The sequence below is a fragment of the Schistocerca piceifrons genome, chromosome 3 (genome assembly GCF_021461385.2).
Source record: "Schistocerca piceifrons isolate TAMUIC-IGC-003096 chromosome 3, iqSchPice1.1, whole genome shotgun sequence".
Classification (NCBI taxonomy): domain Eukaryota; kingdom Metazoa; phylum Arthropoda; class Insecta; order Orthoptera; family Acrididae; genus Schistocerca; species Schistocerca piceifrons.
Window position 1 is genome coordinate 357,782,125 of NC_060140.1, and position 22,172 is coordinate 357,804,296.

General features: G+C 42.6%; 1 protein-coding gene across 1 annotated transcript in view; it reads right to left on the reverse strand.

Annotated features, from left to right (window-relative positions):
- LOC124788658 overlaps positions 1–22,172 on the reverse strand; it is a 55,226-nt gene that overhangs the window by 19,092 nt on the left and 13,962 nt on the right. The window lies entirely within an intron of this gene.

Consider the following 22,172-nt stretch of genomic DNA (forward strand, 5'->3'; position numbering starts at 1 on the left):
GTGCTGCTAGAACATGTGCCTTTACAAGTACGACATAACATGTCGTTCATGCACGATGGAGCTCCTGCACATTTCAGTCGAAGTGTTCGTACGCTTCTCAACAACAGATTCGGTGACCGATGGATTGGTAGAGGCGGACCAATTCCATGGCCTCCACGCTCTCCTAACCTCAACCCTCTTGACTTTCATTTATGGGGGCATTTGAAAGCTCTTGTCTACGGTACCAAATATAGAGACTCTTCGTGCTCGAATTGTGGACGGCTGTGATACAATACGCCATTCTCCAGGGCTGCATCAACGCATCAGGGATTCCATGCGACGGAAGGTGGATGCATGTATCCTCGCTAACGGAGGACATTTTGAACATTTCCTGTAACAAAGTGTTTGAAGTCACGCTTCTACGTTCTGTTGCTGTGTGTTTCCATTCCATGATTAATGTGATTTGAAGAGAGATAGTAAAATGAGCTCTAACATGGAAAGAAAGCGTTTCCGGACACATGTCCACATATCATATTTTCTTTCTTTGTGTGTGAGGAATGTTTCCTGAAAGTTTGGCCGTACCTTTTTGTAACACCCTGTATAAGGCAGAGCGGGAAGTCTACCACGTAAATGTCGTACAATCGTTGGCGGCTGACTATCTCGCGATTGATTAATGTATACCAAGACGATCTCGCTGCCGGGCGAGGAAAGACGTAGGACAGCTCGCCAAATCTGTCGCCAATCCTTAATTGGGTGTTTAAGTTCGAAAACATTGCTGCCATGATGACGCCTCAGGTATCGGTATATCTCACGGGTAGAGGGGATCCTTTTGGAAGGTATCTGTAACTGATCATAACTAAAATCAACAAAGAATCGCGCCACGTGATAAAAAGAAGGCGAAATTGTGCCTACCGCCACCGGCGGTTCAAAGGACGGGGGAAGACGTACGTCCAGGATCGCTGACGTTATGGCGTGTTGCCATTGGTTCCAAGTCCTTAGCGTCCCTCGCAGGTAAGAGCTAGGTCTTGTTCCGCACATTCGTGAGATTAAGTCCTCCAGAATGGTGTGGGAGAGTTAAAGTCTCGTATTTGACCTCAAACAACATCCCTTGGCTGACATAGTATCCAAAGGCCGCCATTAATCGGCTATACCATGTGGCATTGGCAGTACCTGTTCCGGGTGCGGCAGTCGCGAGGCCAGATGAACATCAGTGTATTCCACCCTCTGGAGCAGGTCGTGGGTTCGGAGGGAATTGTTGCGTATGTGCAGTCGGACGTGCTGAAGCAGACGTCAGTAGCTCGTCGCCGCTGATTGCCGTAGCCATCGGGTGAACAATACTCCTAAGCATCGCAAGATATCCAACGACTTAAACTGACTGTGCAGAGCAGCCAGCCCTCGTTTGATGTGTATAATCTTGGTTTTATTCATGCTGACCCTGCTACGCTCTGCTACTCCGTACATAGTAAGAAGAGCAACCACGTTACGTACTTCGTTCTCCGACCGGACGAGTATCATCAAGTCGTCGGCATATGCACGACACATGAAGGAACTCGCACGGAGTCGGGCACCTGTACGAGTCCGTCTTCAGAGAGTGCATTTCTGGTTCGAGCGCTATTGCAAACAGCATCATCGACAAGGGACATCATTGCCTAAGTGAACTGCAAACCGGAATCGTTCCTACCTCCCTGCCATTGAATGGTTCAAATGGCTCTGAGTACTATGGGACTTAACATCTATGGTCATCAGTCCCCTAGAACTCAGAACTACTTAAACCTAACTAACCTAAGGACATCACACAACACCCAGTCATCACGAGGCAGAGAAAATCCCTGACCCGCCTTGAATCGAACCCGGGAACCCGGGCGCGGGAAGCGAGAACGCTACCGCACGACCACGAGCTGCGGATGCCTGCCATTGACTCTCACCGTCGAAGGAGAGCAGCGAAGGAGGAGCAAGAGGATGGCAATAAAATCCTGAGTGATTGCCATGCGTCGCATGGTCGAGTCAAGGGTATCATGGTTCATTCTGTCAAAGGCACGATATAAATCCACTGATACGAACGTCGCTCGCATGCAACAAGCTTCCGTCAGGGAAATGATGTCACGATATTTGCCTAGGATAGAATGGATATTGCTCCGAACCCCTAGACAAACGTTGCCTGGTGGTAATGTCTTGGCTATCAAAGTCTTGAGCCTTGCCGCCAACATTCGCGCAAAGATCTTTTAGTCAGTATTGAACATTGTTAGCGACTGTAGAGGAAGATAGACATTGTAGTACATGTAGCAAATAATTGGGGACTTGGATCGCAAGAGGTATTTTGAGATGAATAAAATGGCACAGGAGAGGAATTCGTGGCGGCCGCATCAAATCAATCAGAAGAATGATGACAAAAAAATACAGCTATGCCCATCAGCATATGGGAACCAAAATTACAGCACATAATAAAAAAAAATCTACGCGATCTATACCATAAAAAATTACTTGATTAATGTAGCTGCCGTAATGGCTTAACACATTGTCAAAAAAATTGGGTAACCACATACATACTGAATATACAGGTGCAGTAATCTGACCTATCTTTCATATACAGTCCACTAGAACGAAGGTCATAAAATGTAAAATGTGTTAAGCAGTCATGGCAGTTACACTAACGAAAACTGTTTTTTATGTTATGTATGTTTAAAAAAAATTACATGGTGTTGTACATTGCTGTATTTTTATATGCCGTTTTGTATCCTAGATCTGTAATTTTGGTTCCCTTACGCTGTCGGACATTACTGTGGTTTTACGTGCAATTTTATCTTTTATTACTGAAGATGGCTCATGTGTAGCTGAAACTAGTAATCGGAACACGATTTGATAGTAATAAGAGTCAGATTATAATAAGGTTGCTGTGTCAATCCGTCACCATGAAATGCTATAATTTCTACAATAAAATTTGTTTGCTGTCTTGACTTTGAGGATTTCATACATATCTGTTGATGAGGTTCGAATCCTCGTAATCGAAAAATGGCAAATTAAAACTAAGAACATCTAACTGCAGTCGGAGGTAAAGCTTCTTTCCTGTAATTCTTGTAATTGCTTTAATTTTTAAAGGCATTTTTATGACTGAAAATAAAATGATTTTCTGTGATTCAACACGTGTACAATTAACAGCGTATTCTTATTATATTGGACGTATTGTGTCAGGTCGCCTCTCGTTGTCTGTGATTTATTCTTTTATTCTTCCAATTAATAATTTATTGTACCCAGGTTCCTTACATATAAGGTTGTGTCGGCGTTTTCTTTACATTTTCAATGTTCTGAGGCTAACGATATTGTACTTTCCTACTTTCAACCAAGTCATCCTTATCGTCATCGTAGTCCATATTATGATCACGATAATCATGAAAATCGCCGTAAAAGTGATAAACTAGGGAAAATCACTAAATATGACATTCAAGCAGTGGAAGGAATGTCAATATAAAGAAGTAGTGTATTCGAAATTGCCAGTACGATTAGACTTCAGTTGCAGAATTTATTCGTAACATACGAAAATTTATGCCCGACTGGGATTCGAACCCAGATTTCCCACTGTACTTGAGCGGCCGCCTTAACAACGTTGGCTGTCCGTGTACGCCTACAGGACAGATCAAAGTCTGCATAAGTCACAGTGTGTCGACTTCCTGCACTCGTACAGTTGATCTGATTCCTGTGTAGGGAGAGATTTGCTTATTATTGTTGCGGCCTCCCTAGCCGTGTAATACAGTTAGTTGGTGTCTTTGTTTTACGGTGTAGTTTTTTAAGTCCTTCAGATATGTATGCGAGTCAGCTGGAACAGCTACTGCTACGATCTATAGCTGTATGAAACAGAAGAAACGTATAAGCAACTGCGAATGCGATTACACTTCAAATGTTAGTCTGACTTTTTTTTAAGGCCTGCGACTGTGTTATTCATATTTTACGCAACGTCTTTCGGAAAACGAGTACCATTTTCAAGTGTGTTTTCTCTTTTCACTATGCCACATTTAGGCAATTTTTTCGATTTGTTGCGAAATTTGGAAGGACTTGTACTTAAAATTTTCTAATGGTAGATTTATACAGAGTCTCACACACGTTAAACATCAACGCAACTTTCAGTCCACAGTATACAACGAGGATAACTTACACATACAAACAGTTACAAAGATGTGTTTAGATGTAACTGGAGGACCAGCAACATTATCTCTGTTAATTAAATCCACAAACATCCTTATAACTTTTTCGTTATGTAAGTTATGTGTGTTGTGTATGTTGTTCAACGTGTATGACGCTCTTCATTAGTCAACCATAATAAAACTGTTTAGTACAAGTTCCTCCAAATTTCGTAGCTAAGTACATATAACAATCAGTAACCAACTAAAAATTGGACTTTTTTTATATATTGCAATAAAGTCAACAAAACAAAGCTGAACCTCACACATTGAAACCGTTACGAAAAAGATGCGATAGTACAAAGAGAAACCACACATGAAGATGGGAATCATTTCCCGAAACGTTCGTGTAAAACATGAATAAAAGAATATCGTGATTGGTAGCAGAAAAGTTATTTGAAAACAAATACATTCTGATTTTAATATGTCACCAGTGAATTATGCAGCTGAAGTCCAATCGTAATTGCGAATACATTTCTACTATTTCATGCAGCCATAGATCGTAGCAAAATCTATTCCTTCAGAAGTCATGTATGTCTGAAGGACACTGCACAGTACGTCGAGAAACACAGGCACTGCAAAATAGCACAATACATACTGCCCATTAAAATTGCTACAGCAAGAAGAAATGCAGATGATGAACGGGTATTCATTGAACAAATATATTATACTAGAACTGACATGTGATTACATTTTCACGCAGTTTGGGTGCATAGATCCTGAGAAATCAGTACCCAGAACAACTACCTCTGGCCGTAATAACGGCCTTGGTGCGCCTGGGCATTGAGTCAAACAGAGCTTGGATGGCGTGTACAGGTACAGCTACCCATGCAGCTTCAACACGATACCACAGTTCATCAAGAGTAGTGACTGGCGTATTGTGACGAGCCAGTTGCTCAGCCACCATTGTACAGACGTTTTCAATTAGTGAGAGATCTGGAGAATGTGCTGGCCAGGGCAGCAGTCGATCATTTTCTGTATCCAGAAGGGCCCGTACAGGACCTGCAACATGCGCTCGTGCATGGGATCGAATGAAGGGTAGAGCCACGGGTCGTAACACATCTGCAATGTAACGTCCACTGTCAATGCGAACAAGAGGTGACCGAGACGTGTAACCAGTGGCACCCCATAGCATCACGCCGGGTAATACACCAGCATGGCGATGACGAATACACGCTTCCAATGTGCGTTCACTGCGATGTCGCTAAACACGGATGCAACCATCATGATGCTGTAAACAGAACCTGGAATCATGCGAAATGACATTTTGCCATTCGTGCACCCAGGTTCGTCGTTGAATACACCATCGTATGCTGTCCTGTCTGTGATGCAGCTTCAATCGTAACAGCAGCCATTGTCCCCGAGCTGATAGTCCATGCTGCTGCAAACGTCGTCGAACTGTTCGTGCAGATGGTTGTTGTCTTGCAAACGTGCCCATCTGTTGACTCAGTGATCGAGACGTGGCTGCACGATCCGTTAGAGCCATGCGGATAAGATGCCTGTCATCTCGACTGCTAGTGACACGAGGCCGTTGGGATCCAGCACGGCGTTTCGTATTACCCTCCCGAATCCACCGATTCCATATTCTGCTAACAGTCATTGGATCTCGACCAACGCGAGCAGCAATTTCGCGATACGATAAACCGCAATCGCGATAGGCTACAATCCGACCTTTATCAAAGTCGGAAACGTGCTGGTACGCATTTCTCCTCCTTACACGAGGCATCACAACAACGCTTCATCAGGCAACGCCGGACAGCTGCTGTTTGTGTATGAGAAATCGGTTGTAAACTTTCCTCACGTCAGCACGTTGTAGGTGTCACCACCGGTGCCAACCTTGTGTTAATGCTCTGGAAAGCTAATCATTTACATATCACAACATCTTCTTCCTGTCGGCTAAATTTCGCGTCTGTAGCACGTCATCTCCGTGGTGTAGCAATTTTAATGGCCAGTAGTGTAAGACGAACGGAAACTTAGAGTAGTCCAAAGAAGAAGCAAGAGAAGAAACTCAGTGAACGGTGATAGTGCGAGTAGCCGGCAGTCTCGTACGTGCGGGCGGTGGCTAATCGCGGCGCGCCAGCTTTAGCGCCGCCATTAGCGGGCGCGTTTATCTTCATCTGGCGCCAGCGCAGCCGCTCGTAAAGGCGCCGCGACCAGTAGCGCGCGACCGTCGTCGTAATGACGACTCGCACTGGCGGAGAGCAAGCCCGGGCCAATTCCTTAATGAAACGCCTCCGCGTATCGACAGCCGCCAGGAATCTTAATAGCCACGCGTCTCTTTCCACGGAGACCGCGACACACAAATAACCGACCCCTCATACCCACTGTGCTTCCTTCATACGTCTTAACTTACGAGTAACTAAGTGTCTTCCACTTACATGTAAAGAAGTTCTTTGCAGCTGACTATTAATATCGAAACTGTCCTGTAACGGTGTACAAGGGAGGAGCAGGGAGTGATAGGGTGGAGGCAATCAATACCTTCACTGCACGATGGTAACCGTGATGTTTTTGACGACAGTGATACTAAAGCACAATTACGAAAAACGATTTTCCCAGCTTCCTTCACAGATAAAGACGAGATAAATTTTCCAGAATTTCAATCAAGGACAACTACCAACATGAGTAGCTTAGAGGTAGATATTTTCGGTGTAGTCAAGCAGCTTAAAGCACTTGAGGTCGGTAAGGTTTCCCGTGCAGATTGTATACTAGTCAGGTTCCTTTCAGAGTATGCTGATACAGTACCTCCATACTTAGCAATCATAAACAACCCCGCGCGCTCGTCGTAAGATCCATACCCAAAGGCTGGGCGCTACAGTCTGGAACCGCGCGACCGCTACGGTCGCAGGTTCGAATCCTGCCTCGGGCATGGATGTTTGTGATGCCCTTGGGTTAGTTAGGTTTAAGTAGTTATAAGGCCTAGGGGACTTATGACCTCAGAACTTAAGTTCCATAGTGCTAAGAGCCATTTAAACCCAAAGACTGGAAAGTTGCACAAGTCACCAAATACCAAAAAATGTTCAAATGTGTGTGAAATCTTAACTGCTAAGGTCGCCGGGACCATCCGCACAGTCCATGACTGCAGCGCCCTAGACATCTCGGCTAATCCCCACCAAATACCCAAAAAAGGAAAGAGAAGTAGGGCCTAATCCACTGAATTACAGACTTATCTCACTAACGTCGATTTGCATTACAATTATGAAACATATGCTGTGCTCGAACATAATGCATCACCTGGAAGAAAACGATTTATTCACAAATAGCCAACACGAATTCAGAAAATAACGTTGTTGTGAAATACAACTAGTATTTACTCACACGAAGTAATGAATGCTATGTACGGGGACGTCAATTTGATCCCACATTTTCAAATTTCCAGAAAGCTTTTGACACCTTTCCTCACAAGCGACTTCTAATTAAATGGCATGCCGATGCAGTATGGTTTCACTTGCGTCACTGCATTCGTGATTTCCTGTCAGAAACGTCACAGTTAGTAATAACTATCGGAAAATCATCGAGTAAAATCTTACGTTCCCCAAGGGAGTGTTGTGGGCCCTCTGCAATCTGAACAGCCCTGATAATGTTGGTTTGTGGGGCGCTCAACATCGTGGTCATCAGCGCTCGTACAAGTTGCAATCATTTCCATTTGCAGTCTCGGCACTTCCTGAATGATGATGAGATGATGACGACAACAAAAACACCCAGTCCCCGTCCTGGTAAAATTCCCGACCAAGCCGTGAATTGAACCTGGGCCCCATGATCCAGAGTCCTGCGCATTGAGCAGCCCTCCTAGATTGTTTGAAGATAATGCTATGCTGTCATTTAGATTTTGGAAGTCATCAGCTGATCATAACGAACTGCAAAATGATTTAGACAAGATGTCTGTATGGTTCCAAACAAAACAAAAAAGACAGTTGACTCTAAATAATGAAAAGTGTGAAGTCATCCACATGAGAACTAAAGAGAATCCCTTTTGGCAAGTAGCTTAATCATGTACCTTTGCAGTGTGGTGATCACATCTTCGTAATGTCAAGTATATGACCCTAAAATACGATTATCAGCGTTTTTAAAACTACATTCACACATTGTTCACGAACGGTGACAAAGAATGTGTGGACTAACACAACTACTGTATTTATATTAATGAAATTTTGCTAATGTTACGGTGGCGCATGTTGATCAATAATTCAAGTGTCAGTTAGAATAGATCACATGTCTTAGTAAAGAAGGCCTGTTGTGTGTTATGTGTATTTCGTTCAAACGTCTGAAGAAAATACTGTGCTGTCATGAGACTGTTTTGGACTTTTTAGCAGATGGTTTATCGCCAGCATAGAATTAGCCCATTGCTTCATTGTCGTGCTATACATAGGAAAATTTATCTTGCTAAACTCCGCCTCCATACTTCCTCTAATTGCTGGAGTTAGCGAGCTTGGGGGCTTTCCCAGTCATTTATCTCTGTGATGTCAAAGTCGCCGGCAGTTGCAAGCTTACTAAGCAAGGGGGTCTACAGCAGCTTGGGCTGATTTGTGTGTAATATCTGTGGCTTCTTTTTGCCTCTGACCGACATGTTGATCTGACGGGATTACGTCGCTAAAGTTAGCCTGTGACTCCTACTGGACTACAGAGCTGTACCGTGTCGACTTGGTAAGTTCAATGCTAAACTCATGTACTGAATGGAGCGAGGACATCTTGACGCCAGAGACATTCGTGGTATCATAATTACGACGAGTGTAGCCGCGTTGTTAAATTAAGAATCAAACTATCTGGTGCTTCATTATTCTGCATCTGTTTCGATTGCAAATGACTGTGTGGTACGTGGCAGATGGTACTCAGCATTTTATCACATGTTTGTCTTTCTTGAAGTTCCGTTAAATGATTCTCTGCGTCCTGTAGTCGATGCTATGGGCCTTAAGAATCTCTCTAGATTCTTCGCTTAGTAGTGGTACTTAAGACTTCGTGATTAGGTGCAAAACGAAGCCATAGAGCTACAGAAAATCACCCTAGTTGGTCTCTTCGAATTACGTTTGTGAAGACTAACCGGTGACTGATTCAGAAGTGCAGAGCTGATTCGTTTCGACGTGATAAGCTAAAAAATAAGCTCATTAAGTGGATAGAGGAAAGACATCTTGGCCCCTGAGAGTTCAGCTACACCACAATTACGAGTGTAATCGCGTTATTAAATCAGAACCTTAACTTCCAGTACCTGCGTTATGAAATCAGGACCTATAGTGCCTCTTAAAATGAACTTGTCACAGCACAATACGTTTTTCGGGGCTAGAAGAAACAATAAAAAGAGACTGAAAACATGGAAACCCCTGCTATCGATCATGTTGGTGTACAGCAGGATGAAGTTAGGTTTATCGTCCGAAAGGGGTAACCAGCAAGCAGTTATTTGTACGACGAACGCTTTAACTGTTAAATTCTGAGCACCGAAGTCCCAGTCATCTCTCTCTCTCTCCGTCTCTCTACAGCCCCCCCCCCCCCCCGGTTCTCTCTCTCTCTTTCTCTCTCTCTCTCTCTCTCTCTCTCTCTCTCTCTCTCTCCCTCCCTCTCCTGCCCCCTCCGTCTCAGGCGTGTTTGCAGCAGCTCCTAGACGAGGAGTCGGAGGCTGAATGCCTGCGCAGTGCACAGGTAGCGGACACAAAGAGCAGCTTGCAGCTCAGGCGGGTGCTGGTCGATGCTTCTGACAAGCCACGCAGTGGAACATGGCCGCTCCACCGGACACACATCGCTTACATTTGAATAATAAGACAAATTTACATTCGCGGCAACCGTGTTCGGCCACTGAGATGGCGACGCAGCGGAATGAATAGTGCTGCCCATGTAGTCTGTAGCACGACGCGCACTAATGTGGCCCGCTATAATAGAGTACAGCAGTAGAGCCTGCGGACTAGCATCGCGCTGGCTCGTAGGTAAAGGAGCGACGTACTCATGAACGCCAATGTTCGCCCATACCTCTGTCTCCCTAGGAAAGTAGGCGGCAAATTCCACGAAATAATTTTGAGAGTGCAAATATAATGTAACGACGAACAATCCTGTTGGAAGAACATCCGCAACTGAGCATTATAGCAGAGGTTGAAAATACCGCATCGGTTGTAAATTACATTATTTTCACACGACAGGAACACGCGGTGCTCGGGGACCACAGCACAGCTACGATACCTGAGGATGGGCTTATAACAGTCCGAGACCGGTCGTGTGAAAATAAAGTAATTTACAACTGAAGCGGTATTTTCAACCTCTGCTGTACTGTGACAACTTGAAATTGGGCTGGCTTCATTTTATATTCCCAGCTTAGAGGAGTAGCATTAAGCATCAACAGTCGGACGACTTGTCCCGCTTAGTGGTAATAAATTAGACACACATACCTATACGGTATGTCACTGTCTATTAGTGGGAACAGTATCAAAACGCTTACATACAGTAGTCTATGGCATTATCCTCCGGACATCCGAATGAACAGATACCACACATATTATTCGGACGACGACGGCCAATGAAGCCTTCATTGTGGATGCACACCACGCGCGAACCCTCATAGGAATCAGCAACATGCCGCTGCTAATGAAGATAGTGAACAAGGGACACTGTATCGGTATTGTGTGGATAAGTTGAGAATTTGGGGTTGACGGGAGACGTGCTAATGTATTCCGTGCTGGTACACTGACCACTGTTTCCGGATGGCGCAATGGTCAGTGTATCTACTTAGCAGGCAGGAGACCCAGGTTCGAATCCTAGTCCACCACAACTTTTCAACTTTCCCCATTGATTTAAATCAATGACCACTGGCATTTAATGTCATTAATTCCTTGGTGTACTGAAAAGAATCTGAAGCGTTAGGCTGCGTCCTGTTCCTCTTGAAATTCTTCACTGTTCGACATTTCGATCCTCGGCTGGCATCTTCTTCAGGGATCCACTGGTATCCCTGAGTGGCCGAACAGTGTCTACAGAAAATGTCGCCGTCATAAGATGCTATTTTACCGCACTCTTTAGGAAATGTGGACTTACCGGGAAATACTTTTCCCGCTGCTACTAATGGAACACGGCCATTGGTAAATACTGAAAGCAAATACTAACAGAGAAGCGGAATCCAAAATACACTGATAAAAACACCAAGAAGAGGATGTGCAACATAAATAAAAGTTGGCGCACGCTTTCCTATATCTGAAAGGTGATGTCTTTTCAAATTTCGTGCCAGTCGCATAAGAGTAGCACTAACAGTGCCACTATGAGGATGCAAATCAGGTTTTCTGTTAATACATGTGTGGTGTGCGTACTGTAAGACCTTCGGTACACACACCATCAGATTATTTGACTTGTCGCTCTAACGAAGTAGGCGAGTGTCAGCAATATGTCTCGTGGTCTTATCGTGGCGTGTTTATCTTCTGCCCTAACGGCAGAAGATAGCATTGCCACTTGCACACTTAGAGTAGCAGATTGACGGTGACCAACTTTAAAAAGAACTTGATTAATTTTCACACACATTTATTAAAATAATAACAAGCATAAACATTAAGTAACTTGATTCTCAATGCTATTTACAATTGACAATCTGAAGTTCCTTTGGTCTTGGTACGTTAATCTTATTCTCACATATCTCTGATACTTGACAAAGTGTCTATACATTTATCTTCATGGCTATGTACAGGAATATGGTAATCTTATTAGTCGCAGACTGAAACTTGACTATAGACTGGTACAGACTGATGCAGACTGGTACAGACAAATGCAGACTGGTGCAGACTAATGAGACTGACTAATCCGAGGTCTGTACACTTGTTATAATACCTCGTGCATTCAGGTATTACTGCGCGAGTGTGATCCGCGAGGAGAAAAGGTTGTACGTTAGCAGCAATCTCATTGGCTGCGTTACATATTAATACGCGGATCGGCGGAAGCAGAATTTGGTCCGTCTCTAAGGCAGCGCCATCTCGTGGTGCGGAGACGGACGAGCGCTGCACCTGCGCTGTTGTGCTTAACGGGGCACGCTCTAGTGGGAAAGTTGTGTACGCGATGACTAAGCAGAACTATGTGCACAACAACATGCTATAACGGGCGTGAGCGTAAGTCACCTTTGAGATTTGAATGTTAAGTTGAATAATATCAAGATGCCTTTAAGACTATAAAGACGCCGATACCAGCACCACATTGGGTTTGAACGAGATAGTGTAATAGGACTACGAGAAGCTGAATTTTCCTTCTGCGATGTTGCAGGAAGACTCAGTAGGAATGTAGCCACTGTACATGATGGCTGGCAGTGGTGGTCACGAGAATGTACGGTCGAAAAAGACCAGTCTCCGATAGGTCACGTGGTACTACCGAGAGGGAAGGCCATTGTGTTCGGCGTATGCCTCTCGCGCATCGTAGTGCATCTGCAACAGCAATTTGGACAATAGGTGGCATCACAGTAACAGGACAAACTGTTACAAATTGCTTGCTGCAAGGACAGCTCCGAGCCAGAAGACTTGTAACGTGCATTCCATTGACCCCAAGCCGTGGAAAATTGCGGATTCAATGGTATCAAGCGAAAGCTCATTGGAGGGCAAGTTGGCGGTCTGTTGTGTTTTCTGGTAAAAGCTGCTTCTGCCTCGGTGCCAGTGATGGCCGTATGTTGGTTAGGAGGAGGACAACTGAGGGCCTGCAACCAACCTTTCTGCATGCTAGGTGCTCTGGACCTACACTGGATATAGCCTGGGATGCGATACCGTATGATAGCAGGAACACTCTCGTGGTTATCTCTGGCTCCCGGACTGAAAATCTGTGCGCCAGTCTGGTGAGTCGACCTCTTGTGGTGCCATTCACGAACAACATTCCTTGAGGTGTTTTCCAACAGGATAACGTTCGCCCACATACCCCTGTTTCAACCCAACAAGCTCTACAGAGTGTCACCAGATCTGTCTACAGTCGAGCACATATGGTATATCATCGGACGGCAACTCCAGCGTCATCCACAAACAGCATTAACCGTTGCTGTATCGACCGACGAAGTGCAACAGGTATGGAACTCCATCCCACAAACTACCGTCGGGCACCTTTACAGTACAGTGCATGGACGTTTGCATTCTTGTATTCAACATTCCGGAGGTTACGCCGGTTATTTATGTAGCCCCATTTCACATTTGCAAAGGCATACGTCGCGTTTACATTAACATATGATCTTGCAATGTTAATCACTTAAATATGCTACCTAGTCAAAAGTACTTCCGAAATCTCATTATTACTCTGCATCAATTAATTTTGGTGCTGCGATTTTTTCCGACACTGTATCAGTGTTATTGTGTCGCCTCGGTTGTTTCGTGGTACTTGTTTATGTACCTCGTTCACCATGGTTGGGCGCTTACTTCCGTGACAGACGGTAACCCTATAGATGGAAGCCTGTAGCTGTCATGTTTATTGAAATTATGTTCATTCTTCGTTATTTGGACTGCTTCACCAACATATCGTCTAAAAATATTACTTTCTCTGGCTAGCATGCGTATGTTCTTAAAATCCATAACCTGGTCACATTCTTCTTGGTGTTGCGCAACGGATGATTTTACATTTTGTCTTATAACGTTTGAAGCACTCGTGTTCTTTAACATGTTACTTTACCGTTCTTCCAGTTTCGACGATATATTGTTTGCAACAATCACACAAACCACTTCGTACACTGCCGGAAGAAGTCTTCTATCTTGTGACTGAAAAACACACTCCTTAATCTATTCATCCGACGGCGGAAGGTTACTCTAGAGCAGGGCTCCACAACAATCCCGCATAGCGAGCGGGTGGCGAGGAGAGACCAACGAATGGCGAGTGCTGAATTCTCTCCATCATGACAGGGAATTGCGTGGGGAGCCGCGTGGAGACTTGGGTAAACCAGTAAATCGACCCTGAGGGAAATACTTGGAGAAATTTAATTTCGTATTGCCGTTCAGTTACTTCAGAGTTTCCAACCCTTTAGCTTGCCTGGGTCACAATGGAAGGAAACGAATATTTTTGGCCGCATAATATACTTGACACTAACAATAATCGCTGAGAAAAAAAGGAATGGACAAATGAGAGAATAGCATCGGGTTTCAAATTGAAAACATTCAGTTTATCATAATTTTACATAACAAAATTTTATAGAATTCTTTTTTTTTTTTTTAGATCCTGTGATATAGGCTCACCTCTTAGGCCTCCTTGGTACTTGCGGTCTGAGGGTTGTTTCCTTGAGGTAGCTCAAGCTGCAGATGAGGACGATTTCGGTCGTGGAAGATTCTTCATTTTTCCCATTCAGTTCCACTAAAAATTGGCGCTTCATCTATAGACAAAAGCTAATAAATTCCGTGACAGACTTATATTTTGTACATTTTATTCAGTATTGTTAAAAATGTCACGTCCAGCTGTGCGCCTGATATCTGCATTTTGACAGTGCGCTAAGGAGTATACAACAAATTTTACAAATATGGACGCATGATTGTCGAGTTTGATAACGACACTAACAAGGAGAGGCACCCAGAAATTCGTTTTAAACCAAATATACGGTGACACAGGTCAAGATCCAGGTATCACACCCTGCAGCCATTCACCCCAGTGGGCCCTCATTTGCGAGTAGTTGACGAAACAAATTCTGAATTTTGTGTGACAGTCAGTAGCATTAAAAATATTTCTGCAAACAGCTTTTTTGTGTGGTATATTGGACACGACAATAGTTTCACATGCAGGCGGTGTGGATTCAAATCTTACCAGGTTCAGTACACTTTATTTATTATTAAATCTATATCGAAATGACTCTGATTATCATTTTTATTCATTTACTTGTTTTAAATGTAATATTTTATTTCTATTTCTTGTCACATAATTTTATTCCTAATATCGACTTCTTCATTTGCACTCTTTTTTTCTTATCATCTTTTTTCCACTTGATATGTTTGTTCGTGAGTTTTTAATTAATTTGGTGTATTAATTTCAATTTAATTTCTTTTGTTTCTTCACCTTATTTTTACGTCCGCATCATTGCATTTATTATATCTATTTCTCATTTTGTTTGAATTTCGTTGTACTTGTGAATCATTCTTTCACTTAAATCTTCATCTGTGTTGTTTTGCCATAGTGCAATAGGTACTTAGGTTATGTTTTATATATCTGTGTGACGATTACCATGCAAAAAAATGCACATCTAATAACGGAAGATACATATTTCACACCAATACACAGTCAATCCTTTTCCCATGAACCATAGACCTTGCCGTTGGTGGCGAGGCTTGCGTGCCTCAGCGATACAGATGACCGTACCGTAGATGCAACCACAACGGAGGGGTATCTGTTGAGAGGCCAGACAAACGTGTGGTTCCTGAAGAGGGGCAGCAGCCTTTTCAGTAGTTTCAGGGGCAACAGTCTGGATGATTGACTGACCTGGCCTTGCAGCATCAACCAAAACGGCCTCGCTGTGCTGGTACTGCGAGCGGCTGAAAGCAAGGGGAAACTACGGCCGTAATATTTCCCGAGGGCATGCAGCTTTACTGTATGGATAAATGATGATGGCGTCCTCTTGGGTAAAATATTCCTGAGGTAAAATAGTCACCCATTCGGATCTCCGGGCGGGGACTACTCAAGAGGACGTCGTTATCAGGAAAAAGAAAACTGGCGTTCTACGGATCGGAGCGTGGAATGTCAGATCCCTTAACCGGGCAGGTAGGTTAGAAAATTTAAAAACGGAAATGGATAGGTTAAAGTTAGATATAGTGGGAATTAGTGAAGTTCGGTGGCAGGAGGAACAAGACTTTTGGTCAGGTGAATACAGGGTTATAAACACAAAATCAAATAGGGGTTGTCCAGGAGTAGGTTTAATAATCAATAAAAAAAATAGGAGTGCGGGTAAGCTACTACAAACAGCATAGTGAACGCATTATTGTGGCCAAGACAGACATGAAGCCTACTACAGTAGTACAAGATTATATGCCAACTAGCTCTGCAGATGATGAAGAAATTGATGAAATGTATGATGAGATAAAAGAAATTATTCAGGTAGTGAACGGAGACGAATATTTAATAGTCATGCATGACTGGAATTCGGCAGTAACAAAAAGGGAGAGAAGGAAACGTAGTAGGTGAATATGGACTGGGGGTAAGAAATGAAAGAGGAAGCCGCCTGGTAGAGTTTTGCACATAGCATAACTTAATCATAGCTAACGCTTGGTTCAAGAATCATGAAAGAAGGTTGTATACATGGAAGAATCCTGGAGATAGTAGAAGGTATCAGATAGATTATTTAATGGTAAGACATAGATTTAGGAACCAGATTTTAAATTGTAAGACATTTCCAGAGGCAGATGTGGACTCTGACCACAATCTATTGGTTATGAACTGTAGATTAAAACTGAAGAAACTGCAAAGAGGTGGGAATTTAAGGAGATGGGACCTGGATAAACTGAAAGAACCAGAGGATGTACAGAGTTTCAGGGAGAGCATAAGGGAGCAGTTGACAGGAATGGTGGAAAGAAGTACAGTAGAAGAAGAATGGGTAGCTCTGAGGGATGAAGTAGTGAAGGCAGCAGAGGATCAAGTAGGTACAAAGTCGACGGCTAGTAGAACTCCTTGGGTAACAGAAGAAATATTGAACTTAATTGACGAAAGGAGAAAATATAAAAATGCAGTAAATGAAGCAGGCAAAAAGGAATACAGACGTCTCAAAAATGAGATCGACAGGAAGAGCAAAATGGCTAAGCAGGGATGGCTAGAGGACAAATGTAAGGATGTAGAGGCTTATCTCACTAGGGGTAAGGTAGATACTGACTACAGGAAAATTAAAGAGACCTTTGGAGAAAAGAGAACCACTTGTATGAATATGAAGAGCTCAGATGGAAACCCAGTTCTAAGCAAAGAAGGGAAAGCAGAAAGGTGGAAGGAGTATATAGAAGGTCTATACAAGGGCGATGTACTTGAGGACAATATTATGGAAATGGAAGAGGATATAGATGGAGATGAATTGGGAGATACGATACTGCGTGAAGAATTTGATAGAGCACTGAAAGACCTGAGTCGAAACTAGGCCCCGGGGGTAGACAACATTCCATTAGAACTACTGATGGCCTTGGGAGAGCCAGTCCTGACAAAACTCTACCATCTGGTGAGCAAGATGTATGAGACAGGCGAAATACCCTCAGACTTCAAGAAGAATATAATAAAAAGCAGGTGTTGAAAGATGTGAAAATTATCGAACCATCAGTTTAATAAGTTACAGCTGCAAAATACTAACGCGAATTCTTTACAGACGCATGGAAAAACTTGTAGAAGCCGACCTCGGGGAAGATCAGTTTGGATTCCGTAGAAATATTGGAACACGTGAGGCAATACTGACCTTACGACTTATCTTAGAAGAAAGATTAAGGAAAGGCAAACCTACGTTTCTAGCATTTGTAGACTTAGAGAAAGCTTTTGACAATGTTGACTGGAATACTCTCTTTCAAATTCTAAAGGAGGCAGGGGTAAAATACAGGGAGCGAAAGGCTATTTAAAATTTGTACAGAAACCAGATGGCAGTTATAAGGGTCGAGGGGTATGAAAGGGAAGCTGTGGTTGGGAAGGGAGTAAGACAGGGTTGTAGTCTCTCACCGATGTTATTCAATCTGTATATTGAGCAAACAGTAAAGGAAACAAAACAAAAATTCGGAGTAGGTATTAAAATCCATGGAGAAGAAATAAAAACTTTGAGGTTCGCCGATGTCATTGTAATTCTATCAGAGACAACAAAGGACTTGGAAGAGCAGTTGAACGGAATGGACACTGTCTTGAAAGGAGGATATAAGATGAACATCAACAAAAGCAAAACGAGGATAATGGAATGTAGTCGAATTAAATCGGGTGATGCTGAGGGTATTAGATTAGGAAATGAGACGCTTAAAGTAGTAAAGGAGTTTTGCAATTTGGGGAGCAAAATAACTGATGATGGTCGAAGAAGAGAAGATATAAAATGTAGACTGGCAATGGCAGGGAAAGCGTTTCTAAAGAAGAGAAATTTGTTAACATCGAGTATAGATTTAAATGTCAGGAACTTGTTTCTGAAAGAATTTGTATGGAGTGTAACCATGTACGGAAGTGAAACATGGACGATAAATAGTTTGGACAGCAAGAGAATAGAAGCTTTCGAAATGTGGTGCTACAGAAGAATGATGAAGATTAGACGGGTAGATCACATAACTAATGATGAAGCATTGAATAGAATTGGGGAGAAGAGGAGTATGTGGCACAACTTGACAAAAAGAAGGGACCGGTTAAAAGGACATGTTCTGAGGCATCAAGGGATCACAAATTTAGCATTGGAGGGCAGCGTGGAGGGTAAAAATCGTGGAGGGAGATCAAGAGATGAATACACTAAGCAGCTTCAGAAGGATGTGGGTTGCAGTGAGTACTGGGAGATGAAGGATAGGGTAGCATGGAGAGCTGCATGAAACTAGTCTCAGGACTGAAGACCACAACATCAACACAGTCAATGTAACAGAATATTTGGTCCTTTGTTTTTTAACCGGAATCTCGGAATTTTCAAATAATTTAATATTATTATAAATAAAAAAATTAAATTCATAGTCAAGAATATTAAGATTTGAAAACAAATGATATAAAGAAAAAATGAAACAAAAAAAAATTTCATACAGCCCTTGGCATCTCTCCTTGTAAGCGAAGCTATTCTACGGAAAGTGGCCGAAAATATGCATCTCCTGATACCAAGTATTCTTTTAAATCACTGTCCGTGAAACGAAACAAGAACTTTTCTAAAAGTAGTGAAACTTAATAGCTCAACAAAATAGCACCCTCATTTGTTTTGTCTTTCTCTTCTTCCTCCTGTTAGAGAGACTCCTTATCAGCTTTAAAACCTCTTGTACACACTCAAGTCCTTTACATTCTCCGTTTCCATAGTCTTTGTCGTAATAAGATAGGTAGTGCCTTCGTAAAATGAACTTCCCGAAAACATTCACTTCGTTGTGACGCACTAAACATTTCGCGTACCCATGCAAAGATGTAACATTCCTCGCACTGCAGGTGGTCTTACGGAGGCATGTTCGGCGTAACACAACGCCTACGCACCGCTGCTGCTATTGGACGACACCGTGTCAAACCTGGCGCCCCCGTAATTCACAGATGGCGCTTCCCTCGTGCTGTCGTGGCCGCATGGTGCGTGAGCATTTCTCTCACTCCGCGCGACGCGGCAACTGGTATTCTCACGAATAAGAGTGCAAACGGACGCGAATGTTGACGCTCATACTTAACATTAGCGAGTTGTTTAAATATTTCTCAGTAGAGAGAATGAAATGAAGAGTACCGAAGTAGTTCTAAGAGGAATATGATGCGTCCGAACGATTAAGAAGATTTTATTAACATTAAAATAAAATAAAACTTCACGGTAAATGATAACAGCCAAACAGTTGCAGGATAAAGATTTACTGAAATTCTTGACCACAGGTTTCGGTATATCTAAATATACCTTCATCAGAAGCAAAAATACACCTGAACAGTAAGACACTTTCATTAGCAAAAAACTTAGCAACATAACTGTGATAGAAGAGAAAAAACAAACACTTATAGCTTTAAGTAACCATGAGAATTAGCAAAGTATTATAAGCACAAAGACTTTTAGTCACTTACTAGATTCACATCCTGCAGTTGAGATGCTTAAAACAATCGTTCCAAAGGCGTCGTCAGTAGTTAAAATTAAAATATCACCTCCATCTGTACAGCATAATTATGAAGAGGTGGTCGATGCGAACGCGGCATACTATCAGTACTTAGTCTGTGAACTAGCGTGATGAGGGTGTGGAAGCACTAGGGCAGACAGTTTCACCGAGAGAGGGCACTTATTGTGGTATGCGTTTAAAATTTTGACGCGCATGAGTACCTATGATAAAAATTACAAAAGCACTTGTTCAGTAATTGACGAAGTACACTAATCAGCAACACTGTTGTTTACCCATCTGAGTTTATAACTATGTGATCTGAAGTATCGTACAGTTAGTCCTACAGTTAGACGTGGAAGAATATAACCGAAATGATTATCAGATTGGATAATGTTCTTGGTATCACATGTTCTTGTATGCATGATCGTTGCAGACTGAACAAGGCATGAATTTCATCATGCTAACTAAGTTGCAACATCCTAATCGCCTACGACATCATGAATTGGAAATTTCACGATACTCGCATGTGAGTATGATCGGTAACTTCTGATCATATTTTACTGCACTGGAGTAATGTACCACCTGGAACAACATGTAAGAGTGTCTAACACAAAGGAAATGTAATGCTATGAAGTGCAGTGACGTGAACTTGAAATAATTACGTCACAGTCAAATTACGACAAATTAATTCACTACGATTCAAGTACAGAATGAGTTAAACTATAACAAGTATTAAATAACGAGATTGATTAGTGTCAGTTGTCAATAGGGAGTTAATCGAATACTGCAGCGTTGCGACTGGTCCGTTCAAAATTCACCACCTAGTCTTGAAACTTAGCCGTCGTTCATCTGTATTAAAAGGGATTGGCACTTTATACATAATGTGAATATAATTGATAATTCGTTCTGAATTTCCTTGGGATCATGCGGTGACGATTATCTTCTTCTGGCTGTAGCTTCGTCAGTGGACAACCTGTGCTTATTTGGTAAATCGTTTGTACATACTGAGAACATGAGGGAAGTTAGTAAGCTTCGCCAGAGTACGACAGAATTTCTTTGGTTCAAATGGCTCTGAGCACTATGGGACTCAACTTCTGAGGTCATCAGTCCCCTATAATTTCGAACTACTTAAACCTAACTAACGTAAGGACAACACACACATCCATTTCCGAGGCAGGATTCGAACCTGCGACCGTAGCGGTCTCGCGGTTCCAGACTGTAGCGCCTAGAACCGCACGGCCACTCCGGCCGGCAGAATTTCTTTCTTATATGTTGATCTATGTTATCTGCATCCGTTTGAATCGATAAAAGACAGATTAACACAATTGTATTTTTAATATCATAATCAGTCGCTGTATTCAAATCACAGTCCATCATGGACGTTATGTCATTTATACTCACCAAGTTACCTTATGGTGTGTAGCGGGGGCATTTTCCTGATCCAGTCGCTAATGGTTCGCGGGAAAAACAATTGTTGGTAAGCCTCCATGTGAGCTCATATCTTTCTTGCGTCCATAATTTAGTTATTTAGTCAGTCAAATTCTCCGACGACAGAAGTGAGAAGTAAATCATTTAAAACACAAAAAAATGGTTCAAATGACTCTGAGCACTATGGGACTTAACTTCTAAGGTCATCAGTCCCCTAGAACTTAGAACTACTTAAACCTAACTAACCTAAGGACATCACACACATCCATGCCCGAGGCAGGATTCGAACCTGCGACCGTAGCGGCCGCGCGGTTCCAGACTGTAGCGCCTTTAACCGCTTGGCCACCACGGCCGGCATTTAAAACACAGTAAACTATGAGATATACGGACTTAACAAGAGAGACAGCCACTTTGATGTATTCTGGTAATATTTATAGCAGTAGTAAAACCGGAACTGAAAGAAGTACATATTTAATCGATTAACTAACGAGACAAGTATGGTGCGGTGTATCGTATTGGAAGTGAGGATCGCGTAAAATTTTGGATAAACCAAACTATACATACACGAAAGATAATTGAGTTTCACAAGGAGAAAGAAACCAATTGAGCATCAGTTAGCATAAAACTATTGTGACGGTAATGGTTCCGAATTTAGAGTTGCACCCTCTATCCAGATCCTACCACTATCCGTGAGCATGAGAACGCTCAAACGTTCATACATTACAATAGCTGTCCATCGCTTTCAGTACCTACTGAAATTCCATGACGTCTCGCCTCTGTCGTCTGGACGAAAGTAGTCATACACACTACTAGACAAGTAAAAGTTTTTAAATAAAAGTATTATAGTTTCGCACGTAAGCTACTAAAATTTAAAATGTATTAACCAGGTGACCGGTTTCGATCCTGGTACGATCGTCATCAGAACATTACAACTACATAATGATGGCTGGAGAGTGTGACTAGT